This window comes from Marmota flaviventris, chromosome 1 (genome assembly GCF_047511675.1).
Source record: "Marmota flaviventris isolate mMarFla1 chromosome 1, mMarFla1.hap1, whole genome shotgun sequence".
NCBI lineage: Eukaryota > Metazoa > Chordata > Mammalia > Rodentia > Sciuridae > Marmota > Marmota flaviventris.
This window is the reverse complement of record NC_092498.1, coordinates 77450735-77474450: the sequence shown is the minus strand read 5'-3', so window position 1 is coordinate 77474450 and position 23716 is coordinate 77450735.

Below are 23716 nucleotides of genomic sequence, written 5' to 3'. Positions count from 1 at the left end.
TTATCTATCATAACAAAAATCAGGAAAATCACAATCTGAATGAGAAAAGACAATCAACTAGTGTCACTAACCATATATATTAGTAGATTTTGGGATTTTTGACAAGAACTTTAAAGCAGCTGTCATGAAATTGTGTCAAAAACCAAATGTAAATACTGTTGAAATAAACAAAAAGCAGATAATCTTAGCACAGAAATAGAATTTTTGAGAAAGACCTAAGCTAGCTTGTATAGTACCATTTTCAGATCAACTTCCACAATGGGTTATATTTCAATTCATCATAATTATAAGATGTGGTATTATAATTATAGCCCCTGGGACAAAGAAGGACATAGTGGTTCCTAAATTTCCTTAGTAATAATCAGTATTTCACCCCTCTCCCTTGTTCTACCCATTTGTCTTGGTAAATTGAGCTCTCAGGAAGTCAGGTTCACCAGTCTCTGGACAGATGATGATAGTATTCTAAGAACTTAAAAAAAAAACAAAACACTATTCCTGCCCCCTTCTGGGATCATCCAACTCAACTTGACTTGTTACTGTCAATATCAGCACCTGTAACACTGAGGAGGAATGGGCCATTCTTTGGTAAAAAGCTCCTGGCTTCCCTGTCCTCAAGCCTATACCTATTTTCAAGACAGATGTTTTATAGATGTCACCTTTGATCTGTGAATGGAAACAGAAATGGCAGTTGATGATCAAGATTGAAACACTATCTTTAATGGACCCAGCCTAAGCCCCTAATTTAGCTTGCGGTAGGTAAAGTGAATTTTATTCTTAGAACATTTTAAATTTGCAACTGTTAGTTAATAAGCAATCACAACTGACAGGCAGACACCCAGAATGTTCGCAAGATCTGGCAAAGGCAATTTGCCCAGAAAGATCCTTGGGATAAGACAGTTTCAGCCATGGCTAAGGTAGTTGCAAGTAAGCAAGGCCAATGAGTACTAGGACCTGCCTCCCTGGTTGTTATGAGGATTATATGAGGTAGTACATTAGTTATAATTGCCATGGTGATGGAGCTTGTCATAAATTTCACCTTGGCAAAAGCCATAAAGGGGTACTATTCTGTAGGAGCACAACCCCCTTCTCCCAAATAGCAAAGGAAGCCAGAGATAAAGGGATAAATTAAGACAGAATTCATCATGTCCAAAAGCCAATGTTCGAACTGAAAAAGAAAATATTTGTTTTATTTTACACATAACAGTTTTGAGTAAGAAGTTTCTTTTTCTTTGAAACAGTGAATGCTTAAAATAACCAGAAAGTGTATTTGAATTCATGTTCTTAATAGAACTCTGTAGGCTTTTATTTCATTGGAACTCTACATTTAAGCTACCTTGTTTGATAAAGTTCAACATGAAGAAATTTGTTATTTGTTCTTTCTCCTTAAAAAGATGGCTATTTGATAAATAATTTTGGCTCTTATTCTGGCCTATAATCCTAAGTGTTGATTAGGACAGATAAAGTCTCTGAGGTTTTCATTTAGAGATGACTTTAAGAGTACAAAGTATACTCTACCTCATACATCACACATCATCAATAAAAGATAAAATAGCAATTTACTTTGATGGTTTCATTAAAAGGCTTTTTCCCTTTTATCCTTTCATGTTTTTACTATCTTCAGTACCCACCATGCAGTGTACCGTAGGCGGCTAAAGAATAACCAGTAGCCAAATGCTGTTTCATTTAGATTTTCCAATTTCAAAGAAAACTTGCATTTTAGCATACTTTCAAAATGACTGCTAAGGAGATTCATTTCTGATATTTGAAGACATCTGCTTGTAAAATTTGAAATCTCAAATGTTATTGATTTTAATTTTTATCATTATTTTCTCTGTGGTCCGATTACATAGGATAAGCCTTATTCAATAAAAATGATTTAATGGATGAATTGTTTAATCCTAAAGATATAAGAATACAAAAGTTCTTAAAATGATTTAAAAACATACGTACATACAAATCTACTTCTAAATAACGTTAATCTTCAGCTCATCTGACCAGGACCATCTAAGTGGAAAGAGAGTGACCTTTATAGTCTTACAGAACTAATCCTGGCTCTGCTTCTACTAGCTGTGTGACATCGAACAAGTGACTTAGTCTCTCTGCATCTAAACTGTTTTTATAGAATTAGAAACAGCACATATAAAGTAAAACCACAATTTATTAAATAAATTGTAGCTATTATTGTAATTAATAAAGACCTTCACTTTCAAAGCTACTTGTTGAAGCTATTTTTGAAACACTTTATTCTCACACATATTTACATATTCTCACCTAAACTATACAAATATCAGAGACACAAAAATTAATGGATGAATATGAACAAATCATAGTGAAAAATAAACATGTCAAGCAGAGGAAAACTTATTTGTTTTAAAACCAGAAATTATTTTTCTGACTCCTTCTTGTTATTGTTTTCTAATTTTATGGCAGTATAGTCAAAGAATTTAGACAACAGGATATTGTACTTCTTAGAGTATATCATAGCTTTCTTTGAGGCTTATTGCATAGTTTTTATGAATCGCTCATGCTTGATACCTTGTGCTACCATGAAAATAATGTGCTTCAGGAATTACTATTGTATTCATTGGCAAATTAAAAAAGAAAATGTTGGGAAGTGGTGATGATAACCCACTAGATCCGGAGCAATCTCCAAGAGGAAACACGGCAAAGCAAAAAAAAAAAATCGAATGTTCCTTTTCCTGCCATCCTTATTTCTACAAGCTCCTTCCTCTTGCTGGGCTCAGTACTGATGACATTCCTTGGACAACAGGTGGCTTTGGAGAATTTGACTAGTCTGTCTCACAAAAAGGGACATGAAAGAATCCCAAGCTGTTTTGCCAGCCACTTTGCCACAGTGGCACCCGAGTCCCTGCAACCCTTTACGCTGCCTGTCACCTTTACACAAGCGACGCCTGCCCTTCCTCCTCAAAGCTTTTCTTACAAGTTTTCATGTCAGTTCAAAGGGCTCAGTCTTCAGGCTGTCACTCTTAGGCAGTATCTGTACTGTTGAGGTTGGGGAGGAAGCCCGTATCCTCTGTAGTTTAGCTGTCTTGTCAACAATGGAAAGTCTCAGGGTAATTCCCCAGAGCCTATGCCAATCCTTGGAAGAGATCCTGCTAATCCTCTGTGAAGGTTGCTATGAAGAGTTTGGAGTGAGACGTCATGTCTGACATTGGATGGAACAGGAATCTTTCTGTTAGAATAAAATAGCCACTGACTCTCAGGATACATAATGTGAATTTTAAAGTTGTTTCAAACACTACCTCAAAATTCTTCAAAAAGAACATAATCCTTTTATTGCTCAATACACCTCTCTTCCTGAAAAAGGAAAATATTTTTTAAATAAAAAGTTGTGTTTAATAATTTGCTGGCAGGGTCCCTATTATATGCACAATGCAACACATTAATTTAAGCACATGTTGAAACAGCTTTCTGTGAAACTGCCTATTAGGGTTTGACTTGGGGGTGCCAGGAGGGCAGGGAAGGGGAAGTGGTAGGTGAGTTTAGGGTAAAATGCAGAGGAATAGCTACTTGGTAGTGGAATGAATGCCATCCAGTCAATATATGTGTGAGTCATTGACTGCTGTTGCTGTTTTGATGGTGCAAGAGCATGGAACATAAGCTAAGAAAACACAGAAGGACAAATATACAAGGAATTCCTTATACAAGGAATCTAAAAGCAGTCCTGCTTATAGAACAGAGAATAGAATGGTGGGAGTCTGGAGAGAGAGGAAACAAGGAGTTATTAGTCAACGGCTACAAAGTTTTATTTAGGCAAGATGGATAAATCCTAGCCTAGGACTGCTGTACCAAAGCATAGCACCTATAGTCAACAATAATGTACTGTATACTTACAAATTTGCTTAGATGTTGGATCTTGTGTTGAGTTACTATCCCTCCCCAAAATCACAAAGGGGTTCAGAGGGTACTTTGGGAGGTAATAGACACATTTATGGCATAGATTTTGTTGAGGACTTCATGGGTATGCACTTATATCCAAACTGACTAAATTATAGCCTTAAATATGTATAACTTTTTACATATATTAAACATATATGTCAATCATACCTGAAGAAAGTTGTTTATAAAGAAGAAAGAATACAGATGGCTAAAATGGCAGATATCAAGAGGGCAAGTTCCCTTTGTCTCTTTACCAATATGAAATAGGCATCCCCAGTGGCATAGGAGACTCCTCAAAACCAAAACAGGAGATGTAAGACTTTCAGAGTGACCATTTTCTGTCATGTCCAGTAATGTTTGGCTGTGTCCTCTAATTCTATAAGATGTAAAAAGACTGTAAAACCTGAAAGCCTAGCAGCAAATAAGTTAGCAGAGTTACTAGGAAAATAGCCTTGATAACATCCAACTCTCTTTCAAAAACACCACATCAGGAGGACATCAGGAAGATAAAACTTTCCCTATTGTCTAATTTGTTTTAAAATAATTATAGTTTATAAGGATTAAACTAAGGACTCATATATTTAATGAACAAAATAATAGTTCATAAGAAACACTCATAAAAAGCCTTGTATAAACACTGTCATGGCATCCACATTTTCAGAGTCCAAACACAGAGGGGGAATTTTATACAATTCAGTAGTAATGCTAATAGGCCATAAAATGACTGCACTAAAGCATTACAATTTGTCTTTGCAGCTCATGTTCTGATAGCAGTGGTTTCTGAAGAAGGACATTTGGCTGATAAGTTCGCAGATTTGCAAAGCTCATTAGTTTGATGGATTATAGGGGAAAGTAGGCCTAGAAATGATGTTTGCAAATTAAGTCCAAGTGATAAAGCCTACACACACACACACACACACACAAATATATGCTTTAAATATATATATTTTAGATTTAATAATGTATATATTCTTTTGGCCTTATCACTTTGATTTAATTTATATATATTATATATATAGTACATATAATTTATATATGTATTTGCCTATATAAGCGTATGCATACATTTATACAGAACAAATTTTATAATATTGCAATCCTGTCATTTATACTATTATGAAACCTATTATTTTCATGGAAGAAATCATGACATACAAACCTTGGATACAATTAATTTTACTCGTCTAAGTCATTATTGAATATTTAAGTCATTTTCAAAATGTCACATTATAAATAATCTTCTGGTTAATTTTTAATAAGCAAATATTTGAGCATAGCTATCATGATTTTTGTTTGTCACGTTACTGGCAGGGCAAATGCTAGGTCAAAGGTTGAAAGCTTTTTGAAACTTTTTGCCAAAATTCCGTTTTTTGTTTTTTTGGTTCTATCAATGAATAATCTCATATTCAGTACATAAGTGTATACTTGAGTGTTCCTTATAAATATTTTCATACTTTGTAATATCATCTATCTAATCCCATGTGGTATCTTTATAGAAAAAAATTCTTTGGCTGCTAATAAAAATGTTACTATGATGACATTTGCAGAAGTCAATAATCAAATTAATTATGCACCCTCAAACACAGATGTATGAAAGGAGCCACTTCATTATCACCACGCAGAAGGTTATCAAAACTCTAAGATCTGAAACCATTATTTTTTTCTGAGGGGATAAACTGGATAAATATTGAAACCTACATGCTTTCTAAGTTTTTAGATTCTATTACCTAAGACATGCAGATGTCATGAATCATCATATCAGATTAGCACATGTAATAAACTGAATGTCAAACAAAAGAACTCAGAGGAATGAAAAATGATCCTCAGGGCAAAAATATAAGTACTATCTTGGCAAAATCATACTTCGAGATTTGTCGGAAGCATAATAAGACATTTTAAAAACCTTAAGAGAAGGTTCATTCCAGGTTCAGATTCTCAAAATCATAGGAAATCAATTGCTCTAAAGTTATTTGGCTTCAAAGATATTCAGATTCTTTCTTGGTATAGTAATTTAGCATTTGTTGACCTCTGGTGTAATGGGAAGGGCATAAGAGAAATCAGAAAATCCAATTTTTCATAGCCCAGTTCCATCACACATATGAGATAACATGTAGTCTTTTGTAACTGCCTTTTTTTTCACCTCATATACGACTGTCAAGGCTCATTCATGTCATAGCACATATCAGTGCTCTTTCCTTTTTTATGGCTAGATAATATTTCACTGTATTCATATATCACCCTTAGTTTATTTATACATCAGTAATAGACAATTAGGATGTTTCCATTTTTTAACTATTATGAATACTGCTCCTAAGAATATTCGTGTGTGATTTTGTGTGGACATATTTTTGTTTATCTCAGTATGTATTCAGGAATGAGATACTGGGTCACATGTAACTCTATATTTAACACTTAATAAATGGCCAAACTCTCCCAAAGCAGCCGCACCATTTTATATTCTCACTAATGGTTTGAGGATTCTAATTTGTCCATCTCTTTATCAACACTTGTTATCACCTGTCTTTTTGAATATAGGCATGGAGTGTATGAAGTAGTATCTCATTGTAGTTTTGATTTGCATTTACTTGATAGCAAATGATGTTGGGCATTCTTTCATGTACTTATCTACCATTTGTTTATCTTCTTTGGAGAAATGCTTATTCAGCTCATTTGCCCATTTAAAAAATTTGATTGTTTTGATACTATTGAATAGGAAGTGCTCTTTTTATTTTCTAGCGACAAGTCCCTTAGGATGTACTTTTTTTTTTCTCCAATTCTGTCAGTTGTCTTTCACTGTATTGATACTGTCTTTTGAAACACATTTTTTTTTAAATTTTGGTGAATTCAAATTTATTTTTCTTTTGTTTTTTTATGATTATTGTGTTTTATCATAATAACCACTGCTTTATCCCAGGTCACAAAGTTTAACCCATTTATTTTAACAGGTTTGTAGTTTTAGCTCTTACATTTAGGTGTTTGATCCATTTTGAATTAATTATTGTAGATGGTGCTTGATGGAAGTCCAAATTCCTTCTCTTGAATGTGCATGTACTTTATCCCAAACAGACTATTTTTTCTTAATCATTTTGGCACTCTCACTGTTTACCTTGTTTTTGATTGATTTCCATGTCCATTTGTTTTCTTTGTGTCTTGAATCATTTATAACTGTAAATTCCTTGAATTGAGTGACTACCTGTTATACATATGCATGCCCCACCTTCATCATTTAGCAGAGGACTGAATCTGTAGTAGATGCTTAATAAATACTTCATTGATTCATTGATTGATAATAGAATTGAAGGTTTCAAAGGGCTAAAGGAAATTTGTGAGGAGTTATTATAAAGTTTGTCAATTTCACCTTACAGAAGCTGTATCTCAGCTAATAGTTTTGAGAACTGATGAAATAACTAATATTTGCAAAATAATTCAAGCTAATCTTCTATTGCATATCATTTCAAAATAAATATATTCAAATTACTATTGTTACTAACATTTGCTGTTGTGAGAATTCCTTTAATGTTTAAAATTCCTTTAAGACATGGAATCAACTTTCTTTATTTACATTCTTGTTTTAATATAGTGAATACAGTTAGTTAGTTTTTCCCCTATTATATCCTTTCATGTATATCCACTAATTAAATAGCCAATTGAAAGTTTGTACTAATCATTAAATATTACATTAAGCCAAATAGACTACCTACAGACATCAGTCCAAAGAAAAAGGAACTAGTTTTAAAACGTTGTGTACCTTTTCTCATTGTAAACACATCTCTTTTCTAGATAGTATATTCATGTTGCCACATTCAGAGAATTTGAGAAGTAGAAAAGAGAAAAACAGGCTTCCGCCTGACCTACAAACATGAAACCTTTAAAAAAAAAAGTTCTGTTTTTCTGCCATTAAATGAATATTAAGTTAATCTAATCTAAGACTTATTTTTTTAGTTAAGGTTTGCAAATAAGTCTCTAAAAATGCAAATTATATAATTGGCTATTGGGTTTTTCCTGTCCTTTTCCTTCATCTCATTAATCTTGCAGGAAATATCACATATATCTTTCAGAGCATTGAATTTAAGTGGAGATGTTCCCAAATAAAGAAAACAAAACTTTACATAAGGATTTAATATGATTGTTATGAAGAAAATTCGGAAGAAGATTGAGGAATTAAGGCTTCTGTTTTGTTATTTTCACTACATAATTGTCAAACTTGAAACTTTGACAATCATTATTATGTAGTATTTTAAAAGTTAAAAGCATGCAAAGGTGCAGTTCTATAAAATTCTACAGGTTAAAAAAATACAGAAAAGTACAACATATTTATAGAGTAAGACCCAAAATTGGCCCAGTTAGTCTACTTAGTTTCTTTTTGTAAGATACATATACATGAACACAAGAAGACAAATGAGGACATTATGATGAGATATTTGACCTATATCAGGAAATATAAATAAAAATAAGGTCAATGACCTAAATATTTGTCAATAAGTTCTGTTTAAAAACTTAGATTTGTAATGCAGCTCATGATTCTTTGGTTAGTAATTTAATTACCCTTGCAACCAGCTTATCTGTATCAAGTAATATCAACAATCAGCGCATAGTAGCAAGTAGCTAAGGAAGATCTTGTCCAGGGTAACTGAACCTTCTGTATAGCAGAGACATTACAGTGGGATTTAGGAAAGATTAAACTCTTTGAACTCTGCCAAAAGCAATAATTAAAATGAATGGAATCTGCTTATATAAACAGCTGTCATCCCTTCTTCAACAAAGAAGTTTGCCTTTTACCAGTGTCAAAAAGGCTAATCTTCTAAGAGGGCTGAGTTTTTACCATTTCCTTATTTATTTTTTTTAAGGGAAGATTCCTGAAACAACAATCAAAAGAAACTATGAACACTGAGGATGTGTCCAGCGGCAGCATTGTGATCTAGCTGCTCCCCAAACTCAGGGAAATTTCAGTAAGAACCTGTTCAGTACTTCTTCTGGCTTTTATCTGTTTCAGTATCTAATCATGATGAGGATTTATCATCTTCCCCTAGCATTTTCACATCAATCTTCAGGTTTTAGAAGAAAAGTTAAGAGGCTCCAATCTTTAAACAGCCAGTCTCTCATTTTTATCTAAATAACTAAATAATGAAAGGGTCAAAGGAATTTATCCTTGTTGCTGGTCTTTGAGGTCCAATACCCCCTTTCTACTTAAATGGTCATTTCTAGAAACATTGTCCTACAAACTGAACATCTAAAAATCACGGAAAGTTCTATTTCAGATGTCATGATGCCTATAAGATGTAAAATATAGACTCTAAATGTTAGGAGAGAAAAAATATTTAATGTGAAAATAGATTATTGAGTAATGGGGAAGAATTGAGTACATGTTATGTTGCTATCATGTTGATATACTGTATTTATTTCATTATGAAGAACACCGTGAGTAGTAGAAGGAAACTGGGGTTCAGAGAAGCTTTCTGGGTTTTTTGAGAAGCAAGACCAGTGAATTGAGAAGTCATGATAGATTCTGAGTCTTGTAAATTCTAGGACAGCGTTTTATCTCATTTTTCTAAGAATGTCTTAAAAGACATGAACAGATAACAAAGCAATTATACAGAAAGTAATACAAATAAACCTTACAAATATAAAGACATATTTGACTTTAGTATGACAAAAAAAAATTCATGGAAGTATCATTTATCACCCATCAGACCAACAAAATAACAAAAGTATAACAACATATTCTGTTAGTAAGCACATAGGGAAATGCACTTTCATGCACTGTTGGCAGGATTATAATATGGTACAATCCCTGTGAAAGAGCATTTGTCAACAAAATAAAGAGTGGGGGTCAGGGAAGAATAGAAGTACTTTGGATTAGACAAAGGGAAAATGAGGGAAATAGAAGGGGAATGGGAATAGGAAAGATAGTAGAATGAATTGGACGTTGTTACCCTATGTGCATATATGATTACACAACTAATGTAATTCTACATCATGTACAACCAGAAGAATGAGAAGCTATACTCCATAAATGTATAATATGTCAAAATACATTCTACTATCATGTATAACCAATAAGAACAAATAAAAAAAGAACATTTGTCAAATCTAACCAAAGTACAGATGCTTTTACATGTTATAAAACAGCAATCCTGTGTCTAGGAATCTAACTTATAAATAAATATACAGGTGCAAAATGACATATAAACAAAGGTGTTCATTTTGCTCTTATGTTATTAGCAAAAAGTAGAAATGATGAAGTTTTAACACTGTAGAGTGGCCTCAATTAATTTTGGTTTCATCCACACATCTCTGTGCACTGGCATGGAGAGATCTTTGGCATTTATTAGTGAAATGCCATATATAGCATAATAGATACAGAATACTATCTTTTATACAAGAAATAGGGAAATACGTGTGTTACAAGAAGAACTTCAAATAGGTAAACAAAAAGAAGAATTAGAGGTTGGTGAGCTGATCCAGCTTTTAGATAGCAGGAAGCCATTCTATGTTTAGATTAGAGGGACAAAAAGTAATAATGTGATCCTGAAACCTGGAGGACCAGATCACTTGGTAGCAGCTGGAACCAAAGTGGGCCTGTCCTGGATAACTAGAACCACAGAAAAGCACTATATCCAGAAACATCTCCCAAAGCAGACAGAAAAGGGTCAAAATACTCTGACTTCTTTTTTCCTCCCACCTCCAATCCCACCAGGGTCACTATCTTCTCTTCCTTAAGCTAGGGCAATTAGATTCAAGACAAGAACAGTAACAGGTAATAAATGTTATTAAGTTTATACGAAAGATCAAGATTTTCAGTATTAGGAGGAAGAGATGTACAACTTTAAAATCAAAGTCATTATATAAAATTGTTATTATTAACATTGGATTTAAAATCTGAAAACAAGATTAAAAAATACAAAATTAATGAAATCAAAATTAATCGAGGCCTCTCTACAGTGTTAAAACTTCATCACTTCTACTTTTTGCTATCACATAATAGCAAAAGATTAAAAAATATTTGTTTTCTTGCTTCACCCATTAAAGTAGCCTAAATGAAATTTCACCTCAATGTCCATAAAACACATAGACTAACATTTTGGTTTCTAGTATTATTCTCTAGTAAAAGGAAGAACTAGTTTATCTGTAATGGGACAGTCTGAGACTGGCACAATTTGAGCCCTGGATAGTTTTTGAAATCTAATGGAATCATCTTAAAAGCAGACAATAGCCTCAGGCCACCCACTAGCCAATGTTTCAACATACTGACATTGAAAAGAATAATTCTTCTACTTGATTTAAAACTGATTTTATAAAAATTCTTCAATGATCACTCAAACTAAAGAACAAGTTCAAAAAAATGCATGTTATCATTTGAGTTAATATTAAGCCAAATCTTGTCTTAGAGAATAAATAATTTAAAAATTAGGTATTTATTTTTTTATTCTCAATAGGAAACTCATTTTCCTTGTATCCAATTATACATCCTAAGAGAAGAACACCAGATAATTACTGTGAAAGGAATGTTCAATTAGAGAAACCATACTTTTGCAATAACTAATTCAAGTATTCTCATTTACTGTTAATCAGATAGCTATCAAAAGAGAATTGAATCTCGGAACAATGTTATAGTTGCACTACATAGATTGCTTTTTGATAAAGGGGAAATAGAACAGGACAAGGGAGGGCTCAGACTGTGACCACACAATTCAGTGGCCATTCTCAGCAGCTGTAATGGTAGACAGCAGATCATCTCCACCTCTCATTGTGCTTCAGGTCAACAAACATCAGGCATGAAGCATTCAAGCCCAGGATGGCTAATTTGATTACCACACTTTTAGATTCCATTTTGTAAGAAAGTTGAAGTTTATATTTCATAAACATTAAAAAGATATCAGATACAGAGATTTGTTTTCTCGAATGACATAAAAATGATCTAGATTGTTCTAGATTAAATGCAGCTTAAAGGACACAATCAGATGCAGTGCACAATTCCAGTTGAATCCATATTTTTGACAAAGTAGGGGAAAATTGGAGAAATATGATTTTCTATTTATTTTATTTCTTAAAATAAAATTAAGAAATTATTCATTTTTCTGGGTGTAAAATGGTTTTTAAGCTATGTAGCAAAACATTTGTTTCTAATAGATGAATACTGAAGTAACTAGGTATATAATGTAATGGCTAAAATCCTTTAAAAATTCTTCTGCATAAAAATAATTTTAAAGAGAATTAACATGATCCTTCATGATCTAACTCTAGCATATTTCTTCAATTTCATCTAGTAATATGGTAAAATAATAAATATCAACTATATCTTCACTTCTATGTTTAATATAGCTCTCTTTGAAACCTTCTGTATAAGCAAACTTATTTTACCATGTGATAAATATATTATTCCAGAGCAAGGATTGTTTTTAAGCTGAAGTTCTTAAATGGACTTTGAGGTATTTGATGGTATGGTTATGGGAAGATGTATCTATTTTGGAAGAGTTTTTATGGCTTTCATCAGGTTTTCAGAGAGACATGTAACTCAAATGTATTAGGAATAACAAGAGTTTGCCAATTTTATTTGTATAACTCACTGAACTGAAGCCTTTAAAAGAACCATGCTTAACAAGTCTATGTGTTGTTAAAATAATTGAATTGAATAATATAGCCTATGTAAAGCTCATGGTTCCCTTGTTGACGTTGGTCTTCTCCACTGCATTCTGAGGATTAAGTAACTCCTGAGGATTATTCTTTCCTATATGTGATAAACTATGTCTGTCAAGAGTCTTTGAGAGTTTAAAAAACAAGGGTCATTTAATCCTAAACCATTATCTATATCATGTGTCTAGCATGAAAGCCTCAATATTTACTTGATTTTGGATTAAGGTAAACCTTCTTGGATATGCTGAAGACTGGGTAGCCAAACATGGTTTCTGTACAGACAGGACTAGTGTTAAGATAGGGAGGAAAGAAGCCAGGCATGGTAATCCACACTTGAAATCCTAGTGACTTGGGAGGTTGAGGTAGAACTGCATGTTTGAGGCCACCCTTAGCCATTTAGTAAGAACCTGTCTCAAAAGAAAAAATAACAAGGGCTTGGGATATAGGTCAATGGTAGAGTTCCCCTGGGTTCAATCCCTAGTAATACAAAACAAATAGGGGGCGGTTGTGATAAAGAGACAGCGAGAGAGAGAGAGAGAGAGAGAGAGAGAGAGAGAGAGAGAGAGATGTTGGTGGTGTCAGGGAAGAACGAAAGAGAAACATGTAGGACTGGCCTCCTGGGTATCCAACCTAATAAGCTGCACGGAATCCCATGCTTAAAAGGTTTTTTTTAAAATTTATTTTATTTTTTTATTGTTCAAGACAATACAATTATCTTGACATATCATACATTTGATTCAAATAGGGTATGAATTCTCATTTAAAAGGGTTTGGCACATGATTTAATGATTGGTTTCACCATTTTGAAATTCTTAAATCATTTTTTAATAAGAGACATCCCTGTTTTCATGTTGCACTGGGTTCCACATATTATGTAGGCTACCCTGCATATGTGGCTTGGCTCCAGGCTTATCTGTGTCATTGGCTATAGTTGTGTTCAACTTGGTTCTTGCACAGCTATTACCACCCCCGGTTTCCTTCCTGAGATAACGGTTGAGGTTGGACTGCTGGTTACTGCAAAAGCACAAAAGCCATGAACGAACATGTGCTGGGATTGGGGAATATAGAGGTAGGATAGGGAGGAAGACCTAAATTGAGCAGGAAATCTATCTAAATGATAAATTATTAATATCGCAGTAATATTGTTTAATTCATCTCAATTTCACTGATTATCCTCCTGTAAATCTACAGTGATTCTCATCCTTCTAACGCCTCTGGCATCCATATGTTAGAAGGGAACAAATCTGTTGGGGAAAATCTGCTCAGGGCTCCCTTATGAACTGTAAGTGATAATGAATGATGCTGAATTTGGCATTTCAGATATTTTCTATAAAAATTTAAAAGTGTTATTTTTCAAAATATTATGGAAAACCACTAGTGGCAACATTTTAATAAGGCAACATTCAAATGTGTATGCCAGAAATGTTATTTTTTTCTTTTGCTACAAATTTGCAGCTTGCTAGAGCTGCTGTGTGGACTTGTGCAGTGAGTAGCAAGCTCAGGGGAGCTCAGAGTATCAGGCTATCTGTGGAGGTTCACTGGCCTCTTATCTGATCCTAGCTTCTTTGTGACGAATTCTACTAAGTTTTGCACCAGAGGAAGTATTCACAATTAGGGGAATAATCTTTTTTCCCCCCCAAAGGTGGTCAAAGAGTAGCAACATAGTAGCAGTAATTATTATTATTACAATGCTCATAATGATTATCATGTTGGAGGCCCTGTGCTAAACATCATATGCCTCATTTGATTCGTTGTTCCAACAACCTAAGGAGTAGTAACTACTTATGAAAGAGAACTGAGACTCCGAAAAGTGCATTGCCCAAGGTTGTGTACCTAGTAAACAAGGAAACAGAAATTTGAATCCTTGCCAGAGGAATGCAGAGACCATGACCTGAAGCACTGTGGTACCCCTTCTCCAGCAGAGATACCGTTTGATTTGCCATCATTAAGAATGGGAAGTTGGTTATGTCATTTCTGAAGACTGAGCAAACAAAACTAACAAAAGAAAAAGTGATTTTACTCTTGTAGTATTTAACTATATTCTAAACATCAACCATTGCTTTTATGTATGTTATTTTAGCTTTGAAAACTGAGTTGGTAGTCATTCACCAAGTGGGATTTCAGAGAATCATAAATCATAGATCCCTCCTGTTGGGTGTCATGAAAAAAGGGACGAATTGAGGAAGTACACACAGATAAAACTGGGAAATAGACTCTCTTTCTGAGAAAATTATTTTAAAGCATCATCACCCTGATTTCAACTGTTTATATATGTATGGAACTTAAAATATGATATTTAATAACAACCCAAACATCTGTTTTGCTCTGTGCTTCATTACCTGGTTGTTTTACATGAATGGCTGATTTAAGAAAGCACTGAAATTCTGATACTAAAAATCACTCAAACAATTTTGAAAGGAACAATAAAAGATAATAAAGTACTACATAATTAAAAGAATACCTAATCATTATTCAAATGCAATTTGAAATTCTCTAACAAGATTCTCTTTCAAAGCTTGTTTTATGCAGAGAGAGAGAGAGAGAGAGAGAGAGAGAGAGAGAGAGAGAGAGAGAGAGAGAGAGAGAGGAGAGAGAATGAATGAGATAAAATTTTAAGGAAATTCCCTAGGAGGAAGTTTTGATTTCAGAATTTTGTTGTAATTGCAGGATATACTTGGTAAGTAAAGATGGAGTTTGAAGTTGCTATAGTTTTCTACCTCTTTGTTCAATTACTACCTGCTAGGAAAAAAAAAAAAAAAATCAAACCTGAATATCGATGATAGAACAGATTTTGTTTCTTTTATTTCCAGAGGTACCTCCAAATACATGCTTCTAAAAATTGCCAGAGGAAAAGACTATGGGTTTCCTGGTAGATATTACCAGAGTGAGCAAATTTCATAACTTTTCAGGTAATGGAGACAAAAAATTTGCAATAGAAGAATTCCTAAAAAGACACTCTCAAGAAGAATAAGAATGATGTCAGTAGAATCTCATATCACCAGAGAAAAATATGAATAAAGCATTTGTTATTGATCAGGTTCTCAAAAAAATTACAAATTATCTTTGTATACTGTGCAAAATGTATAAAGTGTAAAAGTGTTTTGTGCATTAAAGGAAGGCAAATATTGGAAGTAATCAATTAAATTTAACTCATTTATGATTGACATATTAATGTACTATAAAAGTGTCACTTCCTATTTTCATATCTTACTTGATTTAGAAAGATTTTTGCAGAGATTCATGACAGGCATCTAGAGAATTCTTTTTTGTACACACTTAGAATCATTTCATGATTGTTAAGAAACCTGTCTAGGAATGTTTGTCTTGCTGCTCTGTCTTCCTTAAAAACCTCTTCCATGAGAATAGGCATCAGAGAAATTTCTTGACCTTCCATGAGTCTGATGTTGTGATGTCAGTCCAACTGGTATCTTGACTTTAATAAGTGTGAGTATCAGAGTCCATCATGTGGATATGGACATAAGTAGAACTGCTGTGGATAGAAGGGTACATGGATTCACATTACACATTTTGATGCTGAAATACTTTAAAATTAGTTACTACTTAGATGACACTGGATACAAATTTAAGACAACTTGAAACATGGGTCTGATTAGATCATGTAATTGCCATCATCTTGATACTTTAAATTTTCTAAGACCTATGATTTTCTCTGATTTTATGAAGAGCCAGAGAACTTGAAGAGAAGAAAGTGTATGGGTCAGGGTCCCAGGATAGAAGTTCCCAAAGGTAGATGCGCTCCCCAGCATACCGGCAACACAGCTTGACCATGCTAACCTGATCATTCTTTCTGAAAATTAATTCTGTATTATCCGTGGCTCATCCCTGGAGGCAGCCCTTGGATTCAGGGTTATGTATTTCCTCTTGATCCTCATTAATTCTCAGCTTAAGAGGACAATCTTTACCAGTGCTCAAGCCACAAACCCCTTTCCTTTGCCTGACCTATCAAGGACCAGTTAATCACTGGATCCTGAACCCAGATGCCTTTCATCTTCATCCCATGATGAACACCTCTTTTCTAAGCTTTAGAATTTTTTGCTGAACTATTTCAAACCTATCTAGTGCTTTCCTAATTTTTAGTACATTCTCCCCCATCTTTACCCAGATGAATTTTCTGAAGCCTAATTTTTATCATCTGTTTCATAACTTCCTTTTGCTTTTGAATTCCTTAGTAAAAAAAATCTAGTAATTCCTATACCAGTTCAAACAGACAGGAGAAACCCTTGGTCCCAGCATAATGTTGCATTTCCTGTTTTCCTTCCATGTAATGCTGAGAACTGGAATGTCCTCATCTTCCCCTCACCCCTGGTCTTCCCTTCATACTCCAGACTCCCCCAAGACTCGGCTCAGGTATCACCTCCCCTGCAGTGTCTGCCTCTGATTTAGGTGTTCCCTTTTCTCTACTCCCATAGTCCTTTACTAATTGCTCAAATCTTGATTGTTTTTTTTATTTGTGTACACCTCTAAAAGTAAAGAAACTAGAAGTTTCTTGACTGTGTCTTGACTCCAGCTTTCCTGGAGCATACAACAAACCTGACACATACTTTCTGAATGAAGGTATGAATTTATGACTCCCACTGTTGATCCCCACTCCTGGTTTCTACATTCTATAGTAAGGACAAGGTGCAACAGGAAAAGAGGGGGTGAAGGGAAGAAATCCTTTGCAACAAGCACCCTTAGGTATTATTTACATATTCTCTTTAGCACTGTCAACATCCTATGAGGTAAGTGTTATCCTGAAGGGCAGGACAAAGAAACATGTTCAGAGACGTGAAGTTATATGCCTAAGGTCACAGAACTGGGACTTGAACCCTGATTTATATGTCTCAAATTCCCACCTGTTTCTCTATACTATTCTGCTGAAATACTTTTTTTCCAATGGACAGAAAAACACATTTTGCAAATATGGCTGAAGCTATTAGAAGCAGTCTTTTCTCACTAAACAATGTGTAAATAAAGCCTCTTTGCAAGATTGTTTGAATGATGGTTGTCATGAGATAATCAGAGAGACATGGGAAATGATGTAATCATGCTGACATTTGTAGCTGCACTGAGTGAGATTAGAAAGGCAACACCAAATGGTGGAGCGGAGGGAGAGCTAATGAAACACTCCTACATTGCTGACAGGAACATAAATTGGTGCAAATTTTTGAAAATGTATTTGCCAATATCTACTAAACCTGACCATATTCCTACCTTTTATTAGGAATTCTCCTCCTAGATTTATGCCCAACAGAAATCTATGTGTGACCAAAAGATGTGTACAAAAAGTTCTGATGAGCAGCACTAGTAATGGCCAAAAGCTAGGAAACAAGTCTAATTTCCATCAAGAACAGAATGGTAAATAAATAATATACATTCTTCCAATGAAATATCACACTACAATATGAAGTAATAAACTTCTGCTGTATGCAGAAGCATAGGTAAATGCTTAAAAATAGGATTGCTAGATAAAATACAGGCTGCTCAGCTCAACATTTTATGGCATATACCCATATGTTTATTACACATTGAAATTTAACTGGGTGTCCTATATTTTTATTTCCTCTGTCTGGCTGCCCTACTTACAATGTTGAGTAAAAGAAGCAAGACACACAAGAGCATATACAAAAACAGCATTTTGGTGCTGTGAGCCTGACTGGTGGTTATTTTTGGAGAGGGGATAGTGATTGGAGGAGACTAGGGTGATTTGCAAATGAGTAATGCTCTATTTCTTGACCCGGGTGGTGGTTACTTGTATTCACACTGTAAAAAAATGGAACTGCACACTTGGATTTCTTTACATTGTTTACCTTTTGTAATATATATTATACTAGTTTGTTTTTTGGTGTGATTATCATATTTGTATTCCACAGAAAAGAAAGAAAATCACTCTAGATGTAGTGCTAAGCATGAATTTAAAAAGAGCCAAGCTGGTGTTAAGAATCTGATGTACTAATGTGGGGGTGGAAATGATAAGGGTTTGAAACTAGGGCATAAAGGGCAGAATATTGTATTAATATAGTGTTATTGACAAGCATTCTTTTTCACTGGTTGCATAATAGTAATAACAAAGGAGTCTGAGAATATTTCCAAGTATTTGGCAGGGAATAGTGGATGGTGGTGGTCAGGGTCTCCATTTAAGACTGAACACTTTGTGCACTGCACAATTCTGAAGGGCTACATTCAAATCTTGAACCTTTATATTACTTAAAATGTCTGGTGGATTATATTAAAGTGTTTATTTCAACAAAATCTACATTAAAACTTTTTTTCTTCTGAGAGAGAAGTAGAGTAAAAGTAAAAGAAAAGTAAAGTATAAAAGATATATTTGTTTAATTTCCACACATGTTCCATATGGTTAGTGACAGTCCTCCTGAGGACTAGCTTGACATCTAGAATAAAAAAAACAGAAGAGGGATACATTTGCATCAGTGAGTGAGGAGGAGCTAAAGAACAATTACCTCAGTTTTCAACTATTTACCTGAAGTTTATGGAATATTCAAATAGAAATGTGCAATAGAAAACTGAATAAATGAGTATGAGTTGATGGAGTTTGATCTTAGCTGATGATATCAGTTTGGAAGTTGTCAGTGTGTGAGTTAATTGATACTCTCAGCAAGAATTAGCAAGTAATAAGGAAAGAGAACCAGGGAAAAATCTGTCATGTAGAGGAAGAAATATGAAGACAAGAGGTGGTGCAGTTAAACAGTTATGAGATGACAACTAGGAAATAATGAAGGCAAACAATAGAAGAGGGATTGAAAATGCTCTCTGGCCATGGCAAATAAAAATATCTTAGAGCAATTTCGGAGATGTGGGAAATAAACAATTGAACAGGTTGAAAAACAGTAGGAGATAGAAAAGTGAAATGTTTTTTTTTTCTAGGACTTTAGGAATGAACTGAAAGGAAAAAAATAGAATGATAGAGAGCTCAACAAATGTAGTCCTTTTAAGATGGGGGAAAATTAAATATGCTTACATATTGAGTAGAACCAGTTATTGAAAGTTTTGAAAAGAGAGAATTAGAGAGCTGGATCAAGATCATGAGAGAAATGGGAATATCTGGAGCCCAAAACATAAGTAAAAAAAATCCATCTGATTATGAATTGAATGTTTCATCTTCTGATATTTCATCTAAGGCAAACACATTTGATAATTTGTTTGATTTAAAACAAGAAAAATTGAAAGAATTCATTCCTACACTCTCTATTATCTCTGTGAAATTATGCAGAAGGTCATGTGCTAGGAGTGGGAAATACAACAGAAAATGACTGGGTACTGAATTTGGGTGGTAAAACAGTAGAGTAGCTATGGAGAGAAGTAGGAGACTTAACAGAGCAAAATAATAACTGCTGAGGAACATTGGCAAACATCTAATGTTGGAGGTCACCTATTTTCATGAGGATCAAACTCCAAAATGGTATCTATGTTTTTAAATGCTTAGCAGCTCTAAAGATAAGAAAGTCTGTTGTGATTCAGTGTATACATGGCACAATTTGGAGAAGGGGGAATGCATCATCTTTAAGAGAATGATCAAAAAGAAGCCCATTAGAAACAAATGGAGGTGAAATCAGTAAAAGCCTTTGGGGCTTATAGAAGGGGTCGTGGAGGGGGACTGGGGAGCAAGATGTGATCAGAGGAAGCACCTTAGGAGTAAGTTATATGAGAGCTCAGAAAGCAAAGGGTGCTTGGTCAAAGTGTCAGTTCATGTAGTCGTAGATGTCAGAGACAGAATTTTTCTATGTCTTGTGTTCCAAGCCAATGGCCCTGAGAATTATTGTTGAAGTGAGGAAAACAATTCAGAATGAATCACACACATTTCGAGTGAGGAAATGATAATCCTCAGGATGTTTAGACTTCTCAAAATGATGGTTGCAGCTGTGGTAGAGAGGAAGATTATGATTGAATTGTTAGAGTCTGATAAATGCTCAGAATAACAATATTGGGACAGAATGAAGAACACGATTCACATAGTAGGTGGACTAATGGATGGATGAGGGTGTGTGTGTGTGTGTGTGTGTGTGTGTGTGTGTATGTGTGTGCATCTCAAAGAGGGTGGCCCAGAAGAGTTGAAAGGGCAGAGCCTGGAATCCATGCTTTGGAGCAAGGAGAACAAGGTTCTTTGAGCATTTTAGGAGAGCAGATTTATTTGAAGAGAGTTAACAAAGAATGTACTACCTTCTAGGAGGAATCAGACTTCATAGAAGGCTAAATCAACTGGAAAGAGTATTCTGCAGAGAGATTGGTAGAACAGAGAGGTGGATAGCACAGATCTTGGAACGAGGGCTTACAAGATCTTGTAATTGAGGGATACTTGCAATGTGAAGATATGTCCTGGAAAGAGTGTAAAACAGTAATGGCAGAGCATAAGAGAAAGTAGATTGAAGGAGCATCTCCTCCCAAATGCCTGATAGCCTTTGACCATTATATCCCACTGAGACCTGGTGTTATTCGAAGGATGAGAAGATATGGTCCATAGGTTTCCAGGTTCTGGAATGCTCTGATGTCTAACTATGGTTGATGGCTCATAATGGAAGGACCAGAATCAAAGCAGCTATTCATAATGGTTTAGGACTCCAACATCATCCCTTCTATATCTATAGTCATGAAAAATTAAGACTGATATTCAAAATGATACCCTAAAACTAGATAAAAATCCTCAGTGATCAAAGAAAAATTCAGAAATATTTCCTAACATCAAATATTCGTGGATCATATTTTGTGTACTCTGATGGATACTAGGAATTCAGTGGTAGACATCATTTCAACCCCAAAGAGATGTCTAGCAGAAGATATACAAAATACTTCCTTATATTTAGAAAATATTATTTTTAAAATTGGTTTTCAAAAGTAAATCTCAAAATAAAATATTTGATAATCATTGGATAGTCAGAAAATTCAGTTAGTTAAAAAGACCATTCTATTTAAGAAGCTCAACTATACATGATATTTCTCTTTTTTAATATCTTTATTTATTTTATTTATTTTTAAGTGGCTCTGAGGATCGAACCCAGTGCCTCACATGTGCGAGGCAAGTGTTCTACCGCTGAGTTATAATCCCAGCCCCTATACATGATATCTCTTCATGGTAAAATAAAAGTATGTGAGAGGATAAAAACTTGAATAAACTTTTTTTTAATATGCCAAGGAAGGGAATCACCTCTGTTACAATAGCTATTGCATTATAACAGAATCTGCCACAATATCATCATGAAAAACTGGTGAATGTTTTCTTGAACTCAGGGGAATCAGAGGTTGGAAGACAAAGCTCCCAGACAGTTTAGAAGATAATTTTAAAAATGAATGTGGCATAAAATTTTCCCCCCAGTAATCACTCTCTCATTCTCAGGACAGAGCACTTTGAAAATTTTCCACTGATGTGGTAGAATGCCTGCCATAAAGGTATTCAGAATGAAATGAGCTGTAGGGGTTCTTCCATGAAGGTTTTGCCTCTTTTTTGTACACATACACATATACACATGCACAAACACAAGCTCACTCACACATTCATGAACTAAAAATTTCTTCAATCATTCCTGATTAATATCACCTAAACCATATGTTATATAATTGGGAGACTTGTTTGGAAAAATAGTTGTCTGAAGGCCAACCTAATAGCTACAAATCAACATTGACACGAGTAGCTGTGAGTCCCAGGGAGGAGGGAGGATGGAATTTATAAAGTTGGTGTAAGTGTATTTAAGGTCACTAAAATGTTTATCACTAATTCTGAAGAGAATTACTTTCCACTGGAGTATATTTTCAAATTCAGTTTGCCTAAACTTTGCACCTATAACCAATGCATCAATTTAAAAATATTAACCCTAAAAGGAACTTCCAAAATAACTTGTGCATGCACACACTCTCTCTCTCTCTCGACATATTAAGAAAATGAAGACTAGAAAAGTTTAGCAACATAGAAAGATCAGGTTATGACATGAGTTAGAACTGACTTAGTGTATGAGAAAATTTCAATGTAAAAATAAGAATTACTTTGGTGTTAATAAAAAAAAAAAACAAGGTTGTTTATAGTATCTTGAAAAGAAGAGGATAAATACAAGGAAAATTGGTGACTGGGCTTGAAATGTCTTCTTTATTTGTGCCACAAAATCTCCATTGAAATGCTCTGACATTCGAGTGTGTTGGTTCTGGTTGACCAAGTGTTTGACCCAAATCACCCTTTGCTTCAATCCTTTGTGCTGAAAAGATTTTCTTCCACACGCTAGGACGCTTTCCAGCATTCAAAAGAAAAATATGTTGTATCCAAACAAACCATTTCCTTATGTGTGAAGCTGGAAACTTTATTCTTTTTGGGCCCTGTGTGCACTTTTCATGATTTTTTCTCATTTTGTATTTGCCTTCTCATCCCAAACAATACTCAGATAATGCCCCAGGGTCCCCATCTAGATGGAACTTTGCTATGTGAGCCCACGCTCTATCAGAGCATCATGAATCTAGCTGCTGCACATTGCAATGAAGAGTATATCAGAAAAAAATTCCTGGGAGTGGGAATCCATGAGTACAATACTTGGCCCAAATGCTTGGTGTTTCTTGTGTAGTCAGGTCTTATACTCAGCATTTTGAACATGGTGTTGGATTAATCTCTCCTTCTTCAATTCAAGGCACGTGCAGTATTTGGATTGTATGGCTTTTTAGTTAAATGTGTGTGTGTGTGTGTGTGTGTGTGTGTGTGTGTGTGTGTGTTTAATTTTTGAGGTATCAGCTAGAGAGAACTCAATAAAATAAATTAATGCTAAGGTTCTTATAATAATTAAATTATTCAGTATTTAGCCACTCTGGGATAATTTTCAACTCAGAAGTTCATCTGTGAAATGCAAAATTTAATTTGAAGAAAGAAACCCACTATATAGAATTTTGGGCACTATGGGAGCCAGAAGGGTTGTTATTGAAAAAAGGAAGATTTTACAACCAGCTTTGACTTTGGCAATCTTTGGGGTGATCATTCCAAATGGTAGTTAATATTCACCAACAGTTTAATCCACTTATTTGCTCCCACCCTTATCATTGAAGGAATTAACAACATTTTTAAAAATATATGAAATATTGTTTAAAATATATGGTTGAGAAGTGAGGGGAAAGGGGGACATAATGAAGTCAAGAGTAAGACAGAAATGAAAGCAAAAATTCTGAGTGGTATGATTTCTTAAATTTACTCATTCAT